The sequence below is a fragment of the Erpetoichthys calabaricus genome, chromosome 3 (assembly GCF_900747795.2).
Source record: "Erpetoichthys calabaricus chromosome 3, fErpCal1.3, whole genome shotgun sequence".
Classification (NCBI taxonomy): Eukaryota; Metazoa; Chordata; class Cladistia; order Polypteriformes; family Polypteridae; genus Erpetoichthys; species Erpetoichthys calabaricus.
The window spans coordinates 307,483,521-307,502,697 of record NC_041396.2 but is presented as its reverse complement, the minus strand read 5'-3'; the positions used below and the strand labels follow the sequence as shown (position 1 = coordinate 307,502,697).

The 19,177-nt window shown below is 49.0% G+C and overlaps 1 long non-coding RNA gene across 1 annotated transcript; it reads right to left on the bottom strand.

Annotated features, from left to right (window-relative positions):
- Positions 1-2,025: 2,025 nt before the first annotated feature.
- Positions 2,026-3,352, bottom strand: LOC127527271 (uncharacterized). The gene is made up of 3 exons (XR_007934565.1): positions 2,955-3,352; positions 2,383-2,631; positions 2,026-2,307 (listed from the first exon to the last, which is right to left on the bottom strand). It is a non-coding gene; the product is annotated as an uncharacterized LOC127527271 (long non-coding RNA).
- Between the last annotated feature and the right edge of the window lie 15,825 nt (positions 3,353-19,177).

The following is a 19,177-nucleotide window of genomic DNA, read 5'->3' as shown; positions in this document are numbered from 1 at the left end:
TGTACTGCGCCAGAGTCCATGACTAGATAGATAGATAGATAGATAGATAGATAGATAGATAGATAGATAGATAGATAGATAGATAGATAGATAGATAGATACTTTATTAATCCCAATGGGAAATGTCAGGGGATGTCAAATTACACGACTCTATAACGACCTCCCAACAGAGCACTGCTTGATGGAGCTGCACAATGGAGTTCAGCCGCAGTCTCTGCCCTTGTCTTTCTATGTTCTAATCAGTTGAGGTTCATTAAACGCGAGACATCAGACAGAGGAGCTTCTCTTCTGATTGTGAGGACCAAAGCAGCTGCGTGCCCTCCTGCTCGATGCTGATTGGACTTCAGATGAGCTCTCATTGGTTGTCACGTCTCACACACAGAGCAGCTATAGGACTAAAGACAACATCAGACAACATGACCCCATCACGTTATTCACACTGCCCAGTAGCTACTCTACGACTGCGGCACCAGAATATAAAAGCCCTCCGCGCCGCCACGATCTCACCGAGGCAGGGAGCTTAATTACGTCACGGCGATTTAAATTCCCGTTCTTCCATCGTCTCCCGACCGCTTGTGTGTTTGTTACACATCGGGTACCTCCACGCACGGATGTCCTCTTCTGGCACTGCTGAGCAGCGTCTGCACTTTTCGTGACATCATATACGTGGGCACCTGGTAACATTTCCGTTAAAACTGATCCGTTGCATTGGATGGAAAGTGTGATGGAGAGACTTTCATTTTCAATCCAATAAGCAGGCAAAGGGACGACGAACACTCACAACGATCCCCACAGTCGGATTTTTATTCAAATCTTTCACATTTCATTATCCTGTGCTCGGCGTAGCTAGCGGACAGTGACACCGTTCTCCTAACGGGTTCATTCCCCTCACGGCGTATCCCCTTTACTCCCGTACTCTGGTGGCCCCTCACCTTGCGGGTTTAAAATCGGCACCTTAGTGTTGGGCCATTTTGTGTCAAATCCGAAGAGGATGCGTAAGAAAAAATTAAAAAGTCATCGTGTAAGTAGCAGAGAGAATTCTGATGACGAGGGGGTCTGACGAGTTCAGATTGGTCAGTTCACTAAGTGGGAGGAGTTTATTGCGCGTCGAGCGCACCTGTCGGCTGTGTGGCTCTCAGTGCTGTCCATGCGGGCTGCCAAAGAGCCGAGGCGTCATATCAGCTCAACCCAGGGGTCCCTTATCACCCCCTCAGTCCATTCATCATAGTAAGGACGCGGGAAATTGCGAAAGCCACATGAAAGAAAACACGGCGATCAACCAAAAAATCGACGAAAGGAGCAGGTGGAGGTTAGGCTACTGGGGGCATTCAGAAAGGCAGACTGGGACGAACCATATGGACGTCCAACGACTGGAGCGAGCGGACAGCGGGACTCGGCAAGCGTCACGAAGAAACGAGAGGACATCTCTAAAGAGTCAAGTGTCCCCCGTAAGGCGACAGGGAGACCTCGGGATCTGCGCAGACTCGTGATGTCGTTGGTGGCGCTTCAACCTGACGAATTGGCTTCTAGTGGAGTGCAGTTGATTGACTTTAGTCAATGGTGTGCTGCGGTGTGGAGTTACTCAGCTCACTCTGCAGTTTCATTGGGAAGGGTGCTGCCTCAGCCCCCCGTGTGGATGAACAGGGCGCACTCTGCACCCCTGGAGGTCCTAACAGGGGAGGGGATTAAAACAAAACGGAGCGCCATGATGAACAATGCTGCACATCCTCACTGTGACACACCAACGCTGAGGACGTTCAGACAACGAAATACTCATTAGAAGTGGGTGAAAAAAACACGAGAGGGGGTCCAACATACAAACAGGAACTCGTCGGTATAGCGGCTCACGGGGGCGGGGCGGGGCAGGGCGGGGCTGGCAAGTCACAAGGTTTCCGTCGTTTGAATTGTTGTGCTTTACAGTCACTGCGGTGTGTGATCAGAACAAAATGTATAAGTAAATGTACTGTATTTATTTAAAGAGCTTCTGTAAAAGCCAAAAACACCCTGGGAAATTATACAGCGCCTTTCACATCTATCTATCTATCTATCTATCTATCTATCTATCTATCTATCTATCTATCTATCTATCATATAGCGCCTTTCATATCTATCTATCTATCTATCTATCTATCTATCTATCTATCTATCTATCTATCATATAGCGCCTTTCACATCTATCTATCTATCTATCTATCTATCTATCTATCTATCTATCTATCTATCTATCTATCTATCTATCATATAGCGCCTTTCACATCTATCTATCTATCTATCTATCTATCTATCTATCTATCTATCATATAGCGCCTTTCACATCTATCTATCTATCTATCTATCTATCTATCTATCTATCTATCTATCTATCTATCTATCATATAGCACCTTTCACATCTATCTATCTATCTATCTATCTATCTATCTATCTATCTATCTATCTATCTATCTATCTATCATATAGCGCCTTTCACATCTATCTATCTATCTATCTATCTATCTATCTATCTATCTATCTATCTATCTATCTATCTATCTATCTATCTCTCATATAGCGCCTTTCACATCTATCTATCTATCTATCTATCTATCTATCTATCTATCTATCTATCTATCTATCTATCTATCATATAGCGCCTTTCACATCTATCTATCTATCTATCTATCTATCTATCATATAGCACCTTTCACATCTATCTATCTATCTATCTATCTATCTATCTATCTATCTATCATATAGCGCCTTTCACATCTATCTATCTATCTATCTATCTATCTATCTATCTATCTATCTATCTATCTATCTATCTCTCATATAGCGCCTTTCACATCTATCTATCTATCTATCTATCTATCTATCTATCTATCTATCTATCTATCTATCTATCTATCTATCATATAGCGCCTTTCACATCTATCTATCTATCTATCTATCTATCTATCTATCTATCATATAGCACCTTTCACATCTATCTATCTATCTATCTATCTATCTATCTATCTATCTATCTATCTATCTATCTATCATATAGCGCCTTTCACATCTATCTATCTATCTATCTATCTATCTATCTATCTATCTATCTATCTATCTATCTATCTATCTCTCATATAGCGCCTTTCACATCTATCTATCTATCTATCTATCTATCTATCTATCTATCTATCTATCTATCTATCTATCTATCTATCTATCTATCTATCATATAGCGCCTTTCACATCTATCTATCTATCTATCTATCTATCTATCTATCTATCTATCTATCTATCATATAGCGCCTTTCACATCTATCTATCTATCTATCTATCTATCTATCTATCTATCTATCTATCTATCTATCTATCTATCTATCTATCATATAGCACCTTTCACATCTATCTATCTATCTATCTATCTATCTATCTATCTATCTATCTATCTATCTATCTATCTATCATATAGCGCCTTTCACATCTATCTATCTATCTATCTATCTATCTATCTATCTATCTATCTATCTATCTATCTATCTATCTATCTATCTCTCATATAGCGCCTTTCACATCTATCTATCTATCTATCTATCTATCTATCTATCTATCTATCTATCTATCTATCTATCTATCTATCTATCTATTCTAATTCTAAGTCAGAGCTTCCACCCGAGGTGCTCATTCCATTTTATTTTGATTTGTTTGTCGAGTGACTGACTGCGTCTTTTGTCTTATGAGTCTGTATTTTTGTTTTTTTAGGTTTGCACTGCTGAACCCCCCAGGATTAATAAAGTTGATCCAATCTAATATCAGATGTCAAAACAGAGAAGTTGTGTTGCTTTATGAAAACCTTCTGCTTGTTTTGAATTTGATGCCGGCAGCACATTTCACCAAAGGTGGGACAGGGGGGCCCGTGTGTCACCATGTTGTGTCCCCTCTTCTACACTGTAAACGTTTGGGATCTGAGGAGACCACCCACCGTCTTTTGGGATGTATTCTGTAATACATACCAGGGTGTCAACGGCCCAAACCCCTAACACCAATACACCAAGAGTCCCGGGTGCAGATGAAGGGTGTTTTATTCAAGCCAATGTCCTTCTACAGCAGCACAAGCCCAGGTCTCTGTTTCTCCTTCCACCTCTCACCACCAACCTGCCCTCCTCCAGGCGAGTGTTGCCCCTCTTCCTCTCAGCTCCGACTCACCTGGGCAGAGGATTGTGGCCCCTTTCATTAAGGACCTGGGAGTCATTCTGGTGCCAAGGCCACCGCCCAATGGAAGAACTTTTGGGTCATACAGAAGTCCCATTTTAGGTGGCACATGTCCCTGCAGTGCCCCCTGGTGGCACCCAGGAGTTCCAGCAGGGCTGTGTTGCCGGACTACACTTCCCAGCATGCCCTGCTGGGTCCATACTAGGCACCTGCCATCTGACATGCTGGGGGAGTAAACAGTCCGCAGTGATATCTTCCAGTTGCGGTGGGCTGTCTGTCCATCCTATATAGCCCTCTCTTCTAAGTTTTCTGTCCTCCCTGACCATCAGACCTTACTTTTATTCTTTGTTAATTAGTATTGCCTAATATTATTTTTATATTTTTTCTTTTTTTTTTCTTTCTTCATCCTGTAAAGCAGTTTGAACGCCAGCATTTGCGATATAATAATAATAAAGAAGTAAATGTTGTTGTTGTTCCCCAGCCGAGATGCCTGTTTACCTGTAAAGAGCCGTCCCCTCTTCTGGCTGGGATGCCCATCCAGCCCCTGTGGCATCTACAACATGCAGTAATAAAATGCACATTCCAACAGATGGTGCATCACAAACATGGGCAGTAGTCATAAAATGCATTGTACCCATCGTTCCAACAGATGGCGCATCTGTTATATGCCATTTGGCATGGGATTCATAAAAGCAGTGTTACTCGTGGTGATGCACCACCTGTTAGAAAACAGAGACACAGCAAGCAGATGGAAACACGGATACACAAACACATAGGCGCCTGTCCTCATCAGATGATTTAGGGTATTCTATTGGCCGGGTCCGAGAAATGCTGAATCCTAACCTAAGCTGACAACACGCCTGATTGGTCTCTTTTATTCATTTATCATAATAATATAATAATAGTATAGTCTGTGTGATGACTAACGAGGATGTGCTGGAAAATGTAACAAAGCAAAAAGTGTGAAACTTGACCTAAAACTATAGTGGGGCCAAAGTACAAGTAGGCCACCATGAAATGTGCTCAAGTGAAGCAGAAAAATGAAGAAGTGCAGAAGAGAAGAACTTGGAGTTCGTGATCTGACACCTCTGGACTGGAGACACTGGGCCAGTGAGCTTCATGTGCAGCACAGGGAGACGAGTGGAAGGAATTATTATTATTATTATTATTATTATTATTATTATTATTATTGTTACTCATCCATGAATTGTCCAACCCGCTATATCCTAACACAGGGTCACGGGGTCTGCAGGAGCCAGCACAGGGCACAAGGCAGGAACAAACCCCGGGCAGGGTGCCAGCCCACCGCAGGGCACCCACACACACACCAAGCACACACTAGGGACAATTTAGGACCACCAATGCACCTCACCTGCATGTCTTTGGACTGTGGGAGGAAACCCACGCAGACACGGGGAGAACATGCAGACTCCACACAGGGAAGTGAACCTCAGGTCTCCTTACTGCGAGGCAGCAGCGCTACCCACTGCGCCACCGTGCCGCCCTATTATTATTATTATTGTTATTAGAAGAAGAAGAAAAACAAGAATACATTTAATTTATATAGCGCCTTGTTAAGATTGGGCGACACAAGGGCAGGAGTTTAACTGACCAGTCAGCGTGGGCTCAGACGAGGGGGTCGTGTTTTACTGACAGGCTGCAATTCTATGAGGAGGAAACAAAAGGAGACGACCAGAGAGGAGCAGATGAGATGATTGATCAGGGCTGTCAGAGAGCATGTGATGAGGTGCCACGTGAGAGGTGGGCATCAAACTAACAGAAGTGGCAGTGCAGGGTGTGGGCTGTAGAATGGGCTCAGATGCATGAAGCAGATGGCGGTTGGCGAGTGGCGTCCAGCAGGGGGCCACTGTTTGCAGCTCACTCTGCCCCCTTCACTTTCTGCCCACTTTCTTGTGCTGCCGATTTCATTTTAAGGGTACAAAGTTGCCATTTTTTTTTTGCCCAGTAACCCATCATGACAAGTGTGTTCAGAAGGGCCTGCAACTTTATTAAAAGCTCAGATCTCTCCTTCCTAGGAGTTTTCGGACCCTTTGCTGTTTTGTTACGAATGCCAAGACCCGGACCCTGACTTGTCACTGTGGGGTCCTCGGGTGACCTGCCCCTCTCTCTCCTCTGCTACTCTTTACCAAATGTTTGGATTAAAGGCCTGAAGTCCTCACGACCGTCATCATCATCATCAAGTTCTTCCATATGAACCCTGAATACAATGAGGACTGACTGTGAGGTCACTTATGTTAGGGGCCGGGTGGTCTCGTGATTTTTTTTTCTAGCTCTCTGGAGTTTGTTTTTTCTTTTTATTTTGTCCTCCCTGGCCATCGGACTTTACTTTTATTACTTTTATTCTGTTAATTAGTGTTCCCTAATTTTAATTCTTATTCATTTTGTCTTTTTTCCCTTTCTTCGCCATGTAAAGCACTTTGAGGTCATCATTGGTATGAAAATGTGCAACAGAAATAAATGTTGTTGTTGTTGTTTCCAATCCCCCCCCCCCTCAGCACATTGTCAGGTCCTGTAGGTCAGCCCGCCCCATCCCCATTTGTATTATATTGATATTTCAATCAGGGGGTCCCATTGACTGGGGTCCTAATTCTTGTTTTAGGTCTTCTGTTCATCCCTTGCCTTTGGTATTACGTGCCTTGTGTTTTTGTGGCGGGACCACCTGCCCTTCACCTAAGGGGTCTGCCCTGAGCCCTTTCAAGGCGGGCATAACCCACAGTCCCTTGCGGTTCATTTGAGTGCACTGGCGAGTTGGCGAGCGTTTCTGCTGTGCGCACTCCTTTTGTTTTTGTGACGTCACCTCTTGGATTTCTTCTCAGGATTTTGTTCATCTTGAGATGTTGATGTGTACCTTGAGTCACACTTAGGAAACCATCCAAACAGGTTTGCCATAGCTGGCATCTCCCTTTTGTGTATTAAATAGTTTTATTTTTAAAGATCCCGTGTTTGCTGTTATGACTAAGGCAGCGTTTGACCACAATGTCTCCCTCTAGTGGACACTTTGGGAATTGGCACTCAGACGCTCTCCACACGGGCAGCTCGGCAGAGTCTTACGTGTCCGAGATGAGCGGCCCAAAATAATAAAAGAAAATACAGCCTGACAGCGCCACACTGCAGCAACATTTGATTCGTCCTCTTCATCAGTATGGCTGCCGAGGAGGAGGAGGAGTTGATCTTCTTCAAGATGGAGAAGCGGCCCGAGAGAGAGAGAGCGCGAGTGAGACAGAGAGGGGCAGACGGAGCTTTCATGGGTCGGTTCAAGTTGTGAGCGGTTTATGGTTTGTGTTGTTGCCTCTCGGTGGGATGTCGGGATTGTACGATGGTCTCCGACTATTTTCACCGTCACGGCCTCAGGAGATTCCAAAAGCAAACGGTTCTTGATTTCTGCCCCTCGGCAATTTGACCCTCGACCCCCTGTTTGTTTCGCCCGCTCGTAGCCCCTGACTGGCCTTTTCTGTCTTCACCGCAGTGACAAGGCGCTTCACAAAGTCACCTGGAGGCTCTGTTTGCTTGTCGATCTTCTTAAAGGTGACCCACCGGGAGCTGTTGAGAATTCAGTAAATGGGCCCCCCTGAGGGTCCTAGTGAAGACCTCAAGTCTGCCAGGGAGGGACACCTAACTGGCATGTGTGTGGGTACCTGAAAAGAAGTGGACGTGGTCAACCAGGGCTGGAGACTGTGCCCCCGCCACTGATGGGCATCCTCTTTAAAACACGAGGAGCTGTGTCACCAGTCACATTTGAGTCAGGTCAGGTGGCACCACATAACAGGACCACCGCGGTGCAACATCGACATAAACACGGGACAAGTGCAAGACACTTAAAGAGCTGCAACACAATCTGAAGAGAGAAATAATAAAAAATAAGGAAGGGGGCAGATAATCAATCAATCAATCAATCAATCAATCAATCAATCGTGACAAGTGTAACAAGTGCACTGCGTGAACGACTAGGAGCAGATCTGAGGGTTTGGGGGGCAGCACAGAGTTCAGAGTCTGGCCCCCAAAAGGTGTACAAGCTACAGTAGAAACTTCCAGAATTGGTTCAGATGCTACAGAACCTTCTGCCAGATGCAAGTGGGACAAAGAGACCATGGGAGGGGCACTGGGGGTCCTGCACAATGCTGTGGGCAACGTCTTCACTGGAGGGCAGAGTGGTGCCAATGTTCACTTCTCTACCCCTTGTAGGACCTCCCGGTCAGAGCCACCGCAGTTCCTGACCCAGGCGGTGATGCGGCAGGTCAGAACGCTCCCAATGGCGGCCCCCTAAATGAGGGGTGGCAGGCTGGCGACCTTTGGCCGTCGAAGGAAGCGGAGATGCTGCTGCCCCCTCCTGGCTGCGGTTAGTTGGCCAAGTGAGGACTGGGAGGCGCACAGCAAGGACTTGACCAGGTCCACCACAGAGCCCTTGCCGTGCAGGGTGGTGTGGGCAGCGCGGGCATTCTTGAAGTGAACAATCCGCTCTTTCCTGTCGTCCATATTAAAGTAGAAATTGTCACAGTTGCACCAGGGCCACCTTAACAGCATTATAGGCCCCCCCGGGCAAAGCAGTTACTGGGCCCCTACCTACACAACCACTCAGCATTGATTGGCATGGGGGCACCGGACAACTGTCCAGCGTGCCCATGCGTTAAGTCGGCCCTGAGTGAATTGGTATCTCCATTCTGTAAGCCGACTTGTCCCCCTTGCTGACGAGACCCCCCACCACCACCGTTGTGTCTTCTGCAAACGTAATGCTGGCGTACAACCGTGAATGAACTGTGGAGGGCTGAGTATGCGGACCTGGGGGGCCTCAGGGTGAAGCTACTGGAGACGGTGTTTCTGATGTCGGAGGTCCAGGACCCAACTGCATAGGGGAGTATTGTGGCTCAGCAGACTAAACTTCTCGGTGAGCTTCTGGGGGATGATGGTGTTGAAAGTCCCAGCGTAGGAGTCTCCTCTGGCCAGATGAAGAGGGGATGGTGTGGCATCTTCAGTGGAGCGATTCACTTGGTGGGCCGCCTGGAGAGGGTCACATGATGCCTCCTGAAGGACATTGTGATGACCCGTGTGACACTCATGGAGGCAAAGGACTCCTTCAGCATTTGGGGACAACTGATGTCTGTGAAGATGCCCGTCCACTGGTTTGCTCGTTCCCTGAGCGCTCGGCTCGGTGTGTCACCCGGTCCAGCGGCTTTGTGACAGTTTACACGCCAGCAGTGGACCAACACAGAGGAGAGGTGGACGTCCTCTCAGGTATGTCACTCAGGGCATCACACAGAGGTGGTTCAGAACATCTGGAAGGGAGTCATCCCCACTGCAGACAAGGACAGCCAGAGCGATGGCTCGTGTCTCCAGGGTCCTGAGAGGGGCTGCGGATTTTCTTGCCGAACTCTCGCTTGACTGCTTTGATGCCCCCAGATAGGTTTTCTCTCGCTGATCTAAATAAACGTCTGCTGACAAACATCTCACAAGACAACAGAAGCCACTTGTAAAATGAAGCCAACTGCGAGTCAGTCTGCCTTGGCAGTGTGGCCTGTCCTTACGTCATTTCCCGGCCAGGAGGCCAAGCAAGTGAATGGCTGGACAGAAAGGCAGGATTGGGTTTGTTGGGGTCCCAGCAGGGCAGGACCAAAGACCCTTACTCAGCACAATGGGAGGACAGCCTTCCACTAACATGCTAGGTGGCAGCATTCTAGGCTGGGGTACCCATACACATATCTGCAGGGCATGCTGGGAATTGTAGTCCCGTGAGGGCACACGAGCAGGGGGCGCTTCAGCGCTTGGCTGTACCGACTTGGTGGGGCTTCAGCCTGGTCCAGGTGCTCTTCCCACATGTAATGTCCTGGCATCGGCGGTACTCCAGGGTCCGGCGTCAAACCCCAGGCAAGTCGGAGGAATGGAGGAAACGAAAGAGAAGAGAATATCTAATGGTGATGTGCTCCACGAGAAGGTCTCTGGTAAATTCTACAGCATTTATTGAGTCGGGGAGGTTTATGGGGTGCTGCCGCGCCCCCCCCGTCCCCCAAGGTCACACCATACATTCCCCAGGCTAAGTTAATTAGGGTCTCTCATGTAAGTCCATAAGTGGTCACGTCACAGAGACAGGATTATGCCAGCCTTCATCTACTTGATCAGATGCCCGGTGCGTCAGACGTTTCCGTACGCCGTGTCAGTATTTGAAATGCTTACCACATTGTGGCGAGACCACCTGCCAGTAACCTAAGGGGACTGGCCTGTGCCCTGAATCAGGGTCTCCTTCCTCGAGCTTCTCACAATACGTGGCATTCGCCCTGACGCAACTGGCATAAATCAGTTAGGCTGGTGGGCCTCCTTACTCAGACTCGCCTTTTCAGTTTCAGTGGGATTCAGGTTGGGCCTTTGTGATGGCCACCCTGATACTCGCACCTTGCTGTCGTCAAGCCATTTTGTCACAACTGTCCAGCTCAAAGGCACATTCATGACCAAGATTGAACTTTCTGACTGGTGTCTTGAGGTGCCACCCTCGTACATTACAGTTGGCCCAATGATCTTTGGCACGAAAGCCTCAACTTTCTTCCTTCCTACATAGCTGACCATTATCACCTGTGACCATAAGGGGGCACCACTGAGCACCAAACCTCCAACACAATAGCACCCGACACAGTCCCGGGTTCAAATAAAGGATATTATTTACACAGATCGCTCACTGAGTTTGCACAAACAACCAAACCATCCATCCATTTTCCAACCCGCTGAATTTGAACACAGGGTCATGGGGGTCTGCTGGAGCCAATCCCAGCCAACACAGGGCGCAAGGCAGGAACCAATCCCGGGCAGGGCGCCAACCCACCGTAGGACACACACACACACCCACATACCAAGCACACACTAGGGCCAATTTATCCATCCATCCCTTTTCCAACCCGCTATATCCTAACTACAGGGTCACGAGGGTCTGCTGGAGCCAATCCCAGACAACACAGGGCGCAAGGCAGGAAACAAACTCCGGGCAGGGCGCCAGCCCACCACATAGGGCCAATTTAGAATCGCCAATCCACCTACCTTGCATGTCTTTGGACTGTGGGAGGAAACCCACGTAGACACGGGGAGAACATGCAAGCTACACACAGGGAGGACCCGGGAAACGAACCTCAGGTCTCCTAACTGCGAGGCAGCAGCGCTACCCACTGCGCCACCGTGCCGCCCAACAACCAAACCACAATTACTAAACAAATGGATCTTTGTCCTCTTCTTCTGCTCCTCCTGTTGAGTGTTGTCCCGTCCTCTTGGTCACATGGAGACCATGGAGGTCCTCCACCAACTGCACCCTCTAATGAGACCCAGGGACCCCGACAGGGCTGCACTTCTGCATTCTAACTCCCATGTACCCCTGCGGGTGTCCAAACTGGGACTCCTCGAGAGGACCACTGCCACCTGTCATATGGGGGATGGAACTGCTCCTGACCCCCTGCTTCTATTCCTCCAGGTGGGCAGGAAGTCGTTTACTTGTTTAGCTGGAATGCCCGTCTGTCCTCCATGGCACTAACAGGACATACAGTTCCACGTTTGCTTCCTCTGGCCACAGTACACTCCTCCAAAAGGCCACTTCTTTGTCCAGGAGATCACCTGAGAACTTCTGTCTGGTTTCTTTACATCCGTCTTGAAGTTGGGCGCAACAGGCCATGGCGAGGAGGTCTCCATAGAGTTAACCCTGTGAATTCTATATTAATACGGTTAAAGCCGAGTCAGACTCAGGGCGCCATGTAACGGTCTGCTTTAGAGTTTTAATCCCCAATAATTCTCAGGACAGTAATCTGCTGCCATCTAGTGGACGAAACAACATCTTGCAGCAAAAAAAAATCCCAACTCTTTCTATGTGTTCTGTCACTTTATGGTATCTCATCAATATCCATGAGTGGGGCGGAGCATTCAACCAAAACCACAGAGAGTGACACTGACACCTGATTGGTCGACTCGGAGCTGCCCAGTTTCAGTGATGTCATCACACAGCTGCGCCTCCTCACTGCCCATTTACAGATCACTCTGCTCTGAGGATCATCGCACTCGGGACGATTTATGACTTGTCCATGACAGTCTGGTGGAGAAAGTGTCAAGCAGTGTCAGAAATGTCACAGTAAGCCATTTGCTTGTTGCACTCGCTGGTGGCCTGTCACCGCAAACAAGGAGCAACCGAAGCAGAAGACAGAAAGACCGTCGCTACCCCCTGTACGGACACCAACCCCCCGTGCGACCGCTCAGATCCAGGAAGAGCTTCTCAGGAAGTGAACCGAAACGCCAAGTGGAGGAGCCAACTGGACATAAAGAAGAACGGACCCCTGGCAGCAGTCTGCCCTACGCATCATGGAGATCCCTAAATCACATTGGGGTGACGGTGCCAAGATGGAAGAACCAACCTGCAGAGGCTGTGTGAGGGGGGTGCTGCCCAGGACCTCAGTCGCTCACTGACCTGCCCCAGGTTAGACCCTCCATGCACAAATGGCAAAGCCAACTTAACCGCAAATTTCTGGAAGTCTTGCATTCGAGTGGACATGGAAAGAAGAAGACAGCAGATGACGAGGGGGTGGGGGGGGCATTTTCTAGTTTCCCTCCACTATGCCTGGCACCAGGGTAGGGTCTCGCCTTCCCTTTTCTGGGCGAGGTTGCTGGATCCTCGATCAACCTTTTCATGAAGGCCAACATGAACCACAAGCAGTCTCTCTGATCCCCCACCTCGGACCTACCCTGCCTCACACAACATGGCTCCTGGGGTCACAAACCTCTCCACCACTATGAGGTAGCCATTCATGGTGGGGCCAGGGTTCTGAAAAGGAGGGTCCGGCTGTTGGTCTAACCTTGCAGAACAGTGGACCCTCACGAGAGTCCTTGAGGGTCCATGGGAGTGTGCCCAGCCAGTCGACTTGTGGAAAAGGCATAGGACGGTCAATGGCGGAGTGACCTGGTGACAGTTTGGGGCTACAGGACCAGCTGTTGTGAGCTTCACTCTGTGAAGTGCCTTGAGCGTGGGAAAGGCGCTATATAAATAAAATGTATTATTATTATTATTATTATTATTTGTACAACTGGAGTGAGAGGTTGGCTCTCGTTGCTGGCAGAGTGTCAGACTCCTTCCTGGTGGGTGTCGGACTCCACTAGTGCTGCCCTTTGTCGCTGATTCTCTGCAGAATTGTCATGTCTAGAATTGGGGGGGTGTCCAGTTCGGTGACCTCAGGATCACATCTCTGCTTTGTGTAGATGAGGTAGTCCTGCGGGCTTCAGTGGGCTGCGACATCAGACACACACTGGGCTGGTGTGTGCATCTGAGTGGGAAGCAGCTGGTGATGTACCCAAAAGCTCTCAGCCAGAAGATGGTGGCGTGCCCTCTCGAGGTTGGCTACGACCTGCTGCCTCAGGTATCTCGGGGTCTTCTTCATAAGCGAGAGGAGAACAGGGACTGAAAACTGGGCCAGAGCAGCACAAGTCTACATCCCTGTCCTCACCTGTGGGTAGTGACCATCAAAACCTGACTGGGGACACAAGAGCATCTGGGCTCAGCCTTAGAGGAGTGCAGGAGGAGCTCAGAGTCCTGGCTTGGGCATCTGATTAGGGTGCCCCCCTTAGGGAGATGTCTCAGCCAGGAGCAGACCAGGACAGGCTAGAGAGATTAAACCTGCCAGGAACTCCTTGGCATCCCTCTGGAGACGCTGGGGGTATATTGATGGGCATCTTTGCTCAGACTGCTGTTCCCGTGACCAGACCTGGACAAGCAGCAGAAAATGGATGGATGGACTGATGGATAAAACATTATGTAACAAAAACACATGAAAACTAATAGGAAAAAAATAAACATAAGCCAAGGCACACAGTCAGGGTGAGACACCACAATGGGGCTCTCGATCTCAGGGACGCGTGAAGCACCACTGGAAGTTCTCAGCAATGAAAACCCCAAAGCCACACAAGGGCAGAATTCCTTCATAACTCTCAAGCTAAGCATAAAGAAAATGGCGTGAGGCTTTCAAAGAGAACCATAAAGCAGGCCGGGGTCTTCACCGGTCAGCCCAGAAGACCCTCAACTCCAGACCAGCTAGCCCCGGCCTTCTACCTGCGGGCTTCAACCTGGCTTGGCCCAAAGTTGGGAACATCTGGTGTAACAGTTCAAAATATGAAGAAATGTTCCAAAATAAAGCAAAATGCTCCACAAGGAGGAGGATGACAGTAAACCCCCGACACACAAAAAGGCAAAGCAAGAATCTTTATAATGAAAGGATTTAGTGAAGAAAATACAGCAAAAGAAAAGGAGTCGTGTAAAAGGCAATCGAGTCCTAAAAAACACAATCCAAAAGCAAATTCCAAGAACAAAAAATAAAACCGAGAATCCAGCCAAACTATCAAAGCTTACAAACACAATGGGGGCGGTACGTTGGCACAGTGGCAGCACTGCTGCCTTGCCGTAAGACGACCAGAGGTCACATCCCGGCTGATCCCTTCTTGGAGTTTGTGTCTGGGTGGGTTTCCTATGGGTGATCCAGTCTCCCCCATTTCAAAGACATGCCAGTTGGGTGGACTGGCAATGCTGAATTGGCCCTTTTTGGTGTGTGGTGTGTGAACCCCTGTGGTGACTGAGGGGATTGTTCCTGCCTGGCGCCCTTGTCCTTGCCAGGCTCCCCGTGACCCTCATTAAGATTAAGAAAATAGTATGACAGAAACCCAATGACTTCCTACTCTTGAGCCATCTCAGCTGACTTAATTAGCCAGGGGGAGGGCTCAGGAGTGGTGATGTCAGAGTGGCCCCGCCTCCTGAGGAGCCACCCGCTAACAACAAAGAATATTAGACCACTGATAGCTACAAAAGACATGACAAGTATAAAGCACACAGACGCACATTCAGACATACCAAGTAGGTGTTTCAGCTCCCAGTGGAGCACAAGGCCCTCCACCAGCCAACGCCTTGAACTTCCTTCAGTCCTTAGCAGCTCATCTGGCCGCCTCCCAGACCAGTCCTGCCTCCATCGAGTCCTGCATGCGGCTGCATTCCCAGATGTTCTCAGGGGGTCCTCTCTTTCTTTGTCCCTGGGAGTTCCATCCAAGTGACTGCCTGGTGACGGGCTCCGTATTTGTCCTGTCCATCTCCATGTTTCACTTGGGACTTTCCTGAACGACTCCAGGCACAATATCTGTCTAACACGTTTGTTGACCAATCCCGGCGGACATGATGGTTGACTTCCAGGCTGGATGAGCAGCAGTACAGAACTGTTGGGCTTTTCGTCTTTGATTCTGGAGGTCCTCTGCTGTGCCCCCCTCTGTCTTACTGGTAACAATTTAAGCAAATTCATTGAGGAGACTCCTCCAGTGCTGATGGTTCACTGGGTGATGGCATTGATGCTCAGATGTTTTGCTGTTTCTTGTGTAATGGATGACAGACATTAGCTGGCATCCCAAACAGGACAGGGCACAAATCATTACCCGGCCGGGAGGGCAATGTAATTAAGGAACAGGAGGAGATGTTCTTTTCAAAGCAATGGCTTCCCCAATACGCTAGATGGCAGCACACCCAGACCAGGATTCCTACACAGATACCTGCAGGGCACAATGGGAGTTGTAGTCCTGTGGGACAGTCTGGTTGGGTTCTGTGGGGGGCTGCCGTGGGGAGCTGTTGGGATTGGTAATCCCTGCTTTGTAAGACTTCCGATTGACTTCCGACTCCAATGCCCTAGCAGTGGAAGTACTCCCAGGTCCAAGATAAAAGGAGCCGCCCTGCCATTGACAGACGAGTGGGAGAGGAGTCGGGCAACAATCACCTGCGAGGAGTGGAGGAAAGAGTTTTGGTGGTGGGAAACGCTTCATTGTGTAAGAGTTTTGCCCAATAAAACCCTTTTGTCTTTGGTAAACCTGTGTCTGTGTGGTTGTATCAGGAGTTTGGGGAGCTGCAGCGCCCCCTGGTGACCACACCTGGCTTATCTTTAACTTGCCATGCCGCTTCCCTCAGAACATCCCATGTTTCCTTTCATGCACTGCAGACGATATGCTAATGTGCTCAAAGTGTCAGCTCACTCGGCCGTGAGAATCTTGTAATACAGGACTGACGAGGTCCCGCCAGCTGCCATTTTGTAAAGCGCGCCACACTGAACTGAAGCGTCTTCTTAGCAACCATTTCACTTTTTTACCGTTATGCTGTAAATGTCCAAGGTAGCCAATAGGGAGGTGGTCATCAAGAAGAAGGAGCCGCAGACACTCCGGGGGGCTCCTAAAGTAAAATCGGCTTTAAGGATCAACTTGTGAAAAGGGAAACATCAAACCACACGCTTACAAATCAAAGTGCCAGCGATGCCACAGGGGAACCACTTTTAACTCCCCAAAAACCCGTCCACATGAAGGTCCCAGAAAGAACCTTCACTTATTTATAGTGAGTATAGAAAAGAATCCCCCCTTTGAAATATCCCCATTTTTTTGTTGATATACAGCATTAAATGAAAACACACACACTAATATTTCTTCCCAGCTTTACTTACTCAATGCCACCTCTAACATCCAAGTGAAAGAAATCACAGCTACACTTCAGAAAAATGATAAAAAATCAAAAACAAGACCTACTAAGATGAATAAAGGATCACCCCCCCAATGTCAATGTCATTTTGTTGACCCCCCTTTTGCTTTAATGACAGCCTTGAGTCTGTTGATTCTTCTCTATCAGCTTTGCACTCCTTGATTGAGCCCACTCAATATGTGCCCCCCACTCTTCTTTACAGTTTAACAGTTCAAGTTCGGTCAGATTGGACGGTGAGCTTTGGTGGTCTGCTATCTTCAAGTCTTTCCACAGATTTTCAATGGGATTTAGGTCTGGGCTCTGACTGGTCAAGTCAAGTTGGGGAGCCTGCACTGGTACAGCGTGTCGCCGCACCCGCTACACGACGAAACAACTCGGGATCCCGGTTTTCAACCCCCTAGGCAGACACGCGGTCCAGTCCTACCCTCCAGAAATGACCCTCTATCTGCCGTAGCCAGGTGTTACGTGGGTGACCCCTTGGCCTGGTCCAGCCACTCGGGACCCCAACAATGAGGATCATGTGAGCTGGATCACCTTCAGGGAAAGGCGCCACATGGCCGTAGTGCCGTAACTGACGCTCCCTCACAATGCGGGTCATGTGGCTCATTCGGGACGCCATGAGCAACACAAAGTCAAACCAACGGGACACAAGGATTTTCCGGAGAGACACAGTGATGAAGGAGTCCAGTCTTCATCTCAGGTCACTGGATAGTGTCCATGTCTCACAAACAGGAAGCACCAGGACTCTAAACACTTGGACCTTCGTCCATTTTCAGATATCAGGAGCGTCACACACCCCTTTATGACCTCGTGACCCCCCCATGCCCTTCCAATCCGTCTACTGACTTCATAGGAAGAGTCACCAGAGTCACATGAATGTCACTGTCGAGGTCAGTAAACCTCTCGATGACGAGGTCGACACTCTCTCCACAGACAGACACCCTGCTGATGGCCGTGCCCAAGAGGTCATTAAAGGCCTGGCTGTTGGTTTTTATCAGGACCCTCACAAGCCCAGACACTCAGACCCCTCACTCAGTCTCTCGAGACCCCCGATCAGAGCCTCCATTGACTCCACGAAGATCACAGCATCATCAGCAAAGTCAAGATCTGTGAATCTCTCTTCACCAACAGATGCCCCCCAGCCACTGGACCCCACGACCTTGCCCAACACCCAGTCCATACAAGCACTGAACAGAGTAGGAGCAGAACACACCACCCTGACAGACCCCCAGAATCAATTGGGAAAAACACAGAGGGTCTGCCTCCACTCTGCACAGCACTCACAGTCCCAGTGTACAGGCCGGTCATGATATCCAGCAACCTCGAGGGGGTCCCGCAAACCCTCAGGATGTCCCACAGGGCCACAGCTCGATCAACTGAGTCAAATGCCAAAGGCTGCAAAGAAACTCTGCCGATATTTTTGTTTGCACTCCATGAGAACCCTCAGTGCCAGGATGTGGTCGATGGTGGACTTCTTAGGCGTAAAACCAGACTGCTCTGGTCGCTGGTAGGTGAGCAAGTGTTCACGGATCCTATTGAGGATGACCCTAGCAAGGACCTTACCCGGCCCCCAGAGCAGTGTCATCCCCCTGTAGTTGTTGTAATCCAGGCGATCAGCCTTCCATTTCCAGATAGGGACGATAAGTCCCGTTTTCCAGTCAGTTGGGATCATGCCAGTCTCCCAAATGGAAGCAAAGATTGCTTGCAATGCCAGGAGGACAGCCTTACCACCAGCCTGGAGAAGTTCACCCCGGATACCACAGGTCCCTGCAGCCTTTCCTCCCCCTCAGCTGGTTCACCACCTGTGCCATCTCAGTGAGACTGGGCAGTTCACAGCTACTTGGAGGATCAGCCTCAAGAACCATGGACCCAGAGATATCCAACGTCCTCGCCGGAGGATCAGCTTTGAACAACTGCTCAGAGTAACCAGCGCAGCAGGTCACAACTGCAGAGTCATCCGTAAGGACCATTCCATCACCCACTCTGACTGCGACTCTCCGAGGAACAGATTCAGATGTGCGTAATGCTTCGATTCCTCTGTAAGCAGGAAGTGGGTCGCTAGACCACAGATGGTGTGTCACCTGCTCACAGATTCTCCTAGCATACGCCTCTTTATCTGCCCTCAGAGCCCTCACAGCTGTTCTTCTCAGTTCCCGGTGCAGACCAGAGTTGCCATTGAGCCGTGCGCTACGACTCCTCTTGATGATATCCAGGGTACCCTGCGAGATGAAACACCTCCTTCTGGGAACACCGGTAACACAGAACAACAGAACCCTACGCAACCTTCAGGGTCTTGTCACGGAAGAAGGTCTCCCACATCTGACTGGCCACACCAGGACTTTCACTGTTTTCTCCTTCAGCCACTGTGTGGTCAGTTTTGCTGTGTGCTTCAGATCGTTGTCATGTTGAAAGGTGAACATTCTGCCCATCTTCACCTTTCTGGCAGAAGGTAGCAGGTTTTCCTCAAGAATTTGATGGTATTT